A 6,000-nucleotide genomic window follows, 5' to 3' on the forward strand; every position below is an offset into this window, starting at 1 on the left:
GGAGATTTAAATAGAATCTTATTATGTGTAAAATACATGACATATTTATTAAATTTTTAAGACAATAATATCCGTTATTGATTATTTTAGGACAATAATATCCTTATATAATGATCTCATTTGCACATTGACTCCCTTATCGTAGTAGCAAAGTATAAATGGAGATTACCAAATAAAGACATTATTGTCCTAAAAATTCAATAAATGTGTTATGTATTTTACATATGATCTAATTTTGTGTAAATCTCTAACAAAGTCTTAACATAAAGAGTTAACTGTAACAAGATAACTGTTGAGTTTTGAAATTTAGGAGAGTAAAATGCAAATGGGTCATAGTTTAAAGGGGTTTAATGTAATTTACTCTAATTATAAATACATGATAATTTTATAAATATTGATAATTAAAATCATAAATTTTTTTATGAATATATATAATAAATTTATAGAATTACAACTTAATAGTAATTTTGCGTAAAAAATTAAATAAAATAGAGATTTAGGATAATTAAATCACAAAACGGTAGGTACCTTTTTGTTAATTACATTAGAGATGACATTTAAAAAAAAAGAAAGATAAATTACGCCTACACCCCTGAGATTTGACTTTAATATAGATATCTCTCTCACATTTTGAAAATTATATTTTCCTACTTAAAATTTATAGTCTCATTACAAATTGTTTCCTTCATTAACTATCCGTTAAGTTAGCTAACTCCATTTGCTAACAATGTCAATTAATTTACTTAACGGATCGCATTGGTGGCACCGACAACCTAAGCCCCTTCTTCATAATCAACAATCTTTACATTGTATCTATTTTTTTCTAATTTGTTTGTCATAAACTACTTGCTTCTTTCTTTTCTTCCCTCCCCCTTTTATTTTGCTTGATTTTTTATTAGAAATAGTGGTGTTTTTGTACCCCTCTCATGTTTGATGAAATATTTTAGAGAATGTCGATCAAAGTTATTGGTGGTGAAAAGGAGAAGATGGGTTGTGAATGGTGGATGGGATCACTACAAAAAACGTAAAATTGGCCCGCCGACCCATGGGTTGCCCGAAGGCCATCCGTGGTCCGGGACCCTGAGCCTGGGCTTGGGCCGTTTGTTTCACAGCCCGGCTTGGTCCACCTCGACTTGAACTTTTTTCCTCGACCCGACTTGGCCGACTTGCCCCTAACAGCTCCCTGTTAGTGCGCAATCCAATGATAAAAAAATTGATTCAAATTGTCAAATGACCATTTCTCCCACCCACCAACGACCACAAATTTTTATTAATAAATCAACCCCTCCCTCCTCTCAACTCCTATAAATACCACCCCTCTCCCATTTTATTTATCACAAACAAATATCTCTCTCAAACTTTCATTCTCTCTTAACTCTCAACTCTTTTAATTAATTTTGAAGTCCCTAAGTGGCAATTGCAATTGTGCAAGAAAAAACTTTTATTAGAAGAACTAATTTTTGTATCGCATTTGCCAGTTGGTAACATTAATTATTTGAATTAATATTTATTAGTTACTCATTTTTTTTTACGTTAATTATTTCGTAACATGTATTAGTTGTTATTCCAAAATTCATTATTGTTTACTCATTATTTTAATTAATTGTTAGTTCATATATATTATTTTACTTATATTACTATGGATCCTAATATTACTAATGTTTATATCAATATTGATGTATATACACAACATGAATCTATTGATTCTCCTTCTATTGTACCTAATATCCCTCTTCCAACAGCAGCAACAGCATCATCTAGGGGCACGTCTAGTACTGTTTGGGAGCATTTTGATAGAGTAACTATAACTAATCCTGATGGTATAACTATATATAAAGCAAAATGTAAATATTGTATACATTTATTTAGTGTTGCATTTGTAAGGGGTACTAGCCATCTAAAAAGGTATGTTCAAAGACATTTACAAAGTCAACATTATATTAGAACTCAAATGCAATTAGGGGCTCAACTGGTAATTTGTAAATATTTTCATATGATCCTATACGTGCACAAAATTTTGTAGTTTATTATATTATTTAAAAAAAAACAACCTTTTACTATTAGTGAATGTCCCAATTTTTAGAAATGATTCATGGAGGTTTTGTACCGCAATATCAAGGTTTTTCAAGGAATACTGCTAGAAACAGGATTTTAAAGAAATTTGAGGATATTAAAAGTGAATTATTTGATATTTTCAAAAATTTGAATGCAAGAGTTTGTTTAACATCTGATTTGTGGCAAAAAAAATGTTAGAATATTAATGTATCGCGGCATATTTTGTTGATATTGATTGAAAATTAAATAAAAGAATTATTTCATTTAGATTAGTTGAACTTCCATACACTGGTCATTTACTTGGTGTAGGAATAAGAAATGTATTATATGAGTGGGTTTTGCAAAATAAAATATTTACTATTAGTTTAGATAATGCAACACAGTACAATCAGACTGTAGCTTATTTGAAATCAACTTTACAATTAGTTGTTGATGGTGATTTATTTCATGTTCGTTGTTGTACTCATATTTTAAACTTGATTGTTAAAGAAACCATGCATGTATACGAGACTTCTGTGCTGGTAATAAAAAATGCGATTCTTACTATTATGTCTTCTGTTAACCGAATTTCGGAATACAAGAAAATTTGACAACGAAAAGGTATGCCATTTAAAAAAATTAATTTTAGATATAGACATCAGGTGAAATTCAATGTATAATATGTTAAAGAGAACTTGTAAACAAAGAAAAATAATAGATTTATTTTTTTGCAACAACATTAATAGGAGGAGTACTAACTCTCACGAACTTAATTGGGGTCAAGTAGCCTTATATAAAGATTTTTCAAAAGTTTTTGATACTGTAACAAAATTATTTTCTTATATATATATATATGTATTCCTACTTCACTATTTTTTTTTATTTTTTATTTTTACATATGTTAGCATAAATAATGAAAGTTTCACAAAATATATGGATAATGAATATTATGTAATCATTATTACTGCAATAAAAGAAAATTTTGATAAATATTTTGATCAATTGCCTCATCTTTTAGGTTTAGCCAAAATAATTGATCCTAGGCATAAATAAATTGGTTTACAAAAATTTTTAGAACGTATTTTTGTTGATTAATAACAACTTGCCCCTATTATGAAAACATGCAAAAAAATTATTTGAAGAAAACAGGGCAGCTGTATCTGCAAATATACCTAGATACACTACACTAGCCTCATCTCGAGGCGGAAGATTGAATATTTTTGCAACAATAAAAAGTAAAAGAATATCTCAACATACAAGCGTAAGTAGTTCTGAATTACAATTATTTGGATAGACCATCATGATATAGAAGATTTTGATATTTTAGATTGGTGGCAACAAAATGAACCTATGTGGCATGTGCTTTCACATATGGCTCGTGATATACTAACTGTTCCTATTTCTATTGTTGCTTCTAAAACAGCTTTTAGTGTAGGTGGACGGGTGCTGAATGATTACCGCAGTAGGCTTACACTCTAAATGGTTGAGACACTGATGATATACAGAGATCATATGCATGCGCAAACGAGAAGACAAAATTATAGTAAAAATGAAAGAATTCAAAGCGATTTGGATGATATATTTTCGGGCAATGCGAGTGAATTGTCTGTCTCCTCCAATGATTGATCAACAATTTTTTTTTTCCCGCTATCTCATTTTGTAATATTTTTATTTGATTATTGAGGTGAAGTATAATGCAAATGATTGGTAGGCTAGTAGGTGCCAACCGAGTTAGGATGTACTTGACCTATAGTGATGCAATTGCTCTACCATCATCAATAATCTATATCTATTTTATTTAATGATATAAATTTTTATAATATTTTATTTCATTTTGAAATAAAAATTATTCATTAAATAAATGTTATCTATTTAATTTAATGATTGTAATATTTCGTTTCATTTTGATACATATAAAATTATTCATTTCAAAAGAAGAAAATTACGTAATTTTATATTTTCTTAATCATAAGTTAACCAAAAAAACATAAGTCATACATAATTAAATACCACCACATGAAAAATAACCAAATAGCTCATTGATCTTAACTAAAATACTTTAGTACAAATTTCCTTTTGTTTTTCATCCCTCATACATAATCTATATATATAATATATTTATTGTTTATTTTTCACAAAAAAAAGGGCCCACCAGCCTGCCCAAGGCCCTAATCCGAGTGGGCTTGGGCTTGGGCTTGGGCCTGGGCCAGCCTTTTTGGCTAGTGGGCCGGTTTGACCTAGCCTAAAAAAATGCAGGAGCCCGTGCGGCCCAAAGGCGGGCCGACCCAGCTCGGGTCTAAGTGGGCCCAAATTACACCCCTACAAAAAATTAAAATTTTAAAGACCAAAATTTAGGAACAAAATTATTTTTTAGGGACCAAATATTTTTGTTGCAAAAAAGTGTTGTTATTATATTTTTAGTAACGAAAATTAGAAATCAGTGATGAATTATTATCTTTTTGGGACCAAATTTTTTATCTCAGAAAATAAACCTTTTTAAAATCAAATTATTTTGTCTCTAAAAGTGTATTTATTAGTGGCATTTTTAAAACTTTGTCATTAAAAGTCTTGTTTTTGACTTTTCGGAATGACCTTTTAACGACTATTCTCCCGACGATAGAAATTAGTCCCTAAATGTCTTTTGCAACAAAATTTTCACATCTAGGAACCAAAATTGGTTCCTAAGAACTCTTATATGTTGTAATGGATAGAGAAGAATCTCCATGCCCAATCTATATCAAGGATGTGATACATAAAGGCATTAAAGTCATTTTTATTTTTATGTTAAGGAGGTTAGTCGACAAACTTCGATAGGAGGGCATTATAATTTGTAGAATGTCAGAGAGATATCTATATTAAAACTAAACCTCAAGAGATGTAGATATAATTACCCTCCAAAAAAAAAAAAGAAAAAGAAAAAGAAGACAAGATTCACTTTACTATTTGTAGTTTTAGCCCACATGTGGTTTACCTCCTTATTATTTGAAATCACATTACAATTTGGTTTGTAGACTAAAGTACACCATCAGACCCATTAGTAGTTGTACGAGTATGAAATAATCTTCTCGTATAATCTTATTGATCAAGTTTGCACTCCTCCAAATGCTGTCGTTTGCTACCTAAAAACACACGTGAGCTAGTCGGCGGGTGTGTGCCAGAAACCCCTCTGATGCCTAAGTTAGCAAGTAGACACTAGACAATAAGCTCTATGTATTTGTGAGTAAGAATTGCAATACCTATTCATAGGTTCTGCTATGAACTTTTATAGATTCCACTTGGCACAATCCTAGTAGGACTCTAACTCTCCTTAGTAGAGTCCTCATAGGAATCACACTCCTAAAGGATAATGCGTATCCTTAGAACACCCTTGTCACTACTAACCAGGTGAGATGGTTCAAACTCTTTTGCTCAGTTGTCGTTGCAGTCAACTGAACTATCTCGACTCTGTGCCCCCTTGGCAGAGCTGTAACAACCCCAGTTATAGGATGGCTCCCTGCCGGGCTACACATAACTCGTCCCTCTTCACTGACGACATCTCGGTCCTCTAAAGTACTGCCTTCAGATAGCTAGGTTCAAGCCCTAACAACACATCTCTGACTGGCATAGTGTCTGCTTCGCCCAAGACCGAGCTACACAAGCTCTTACCTCAGCCCATTGCGTGGCCCAACTTCCAAAGAGGATTTTACCTAGCTTGGCCCCATTTGTCTACACAAATTACCCTCTTAACCCCTTAATTACATCTGCACCGCATGATTGAGATTACTTACCTTTAATCAAGCTAAGAAATGCCCAAAATAAACGAGCTAAAACATTTGCTCGGTCCCACTGATTGCTCAGTCTTCAGAAGTCTTTTCAACTGCATAACATGTCTGACATACCTGACACGTTTGAGACACGTGGCAATCCCTGATTGTGTCTGTATCCCTGCCACAGCCATCATACACTGCCCAAAAATTTGAATAGTCC

The sequence above is a fragment of the Camellia sinensis genome, chromosome 6, assembly GCF_055761805.1.
Source record: "Camellia sinensis isolate YWXY chromosome 6, ASM5576180v1, whole genome shotgun sequence".
NCBI lineage: Eukaryota > Viridiplantae > Streptophyta > Magnoliopsida > Ericales > Theaceae > Camellia > Camellia sinensis.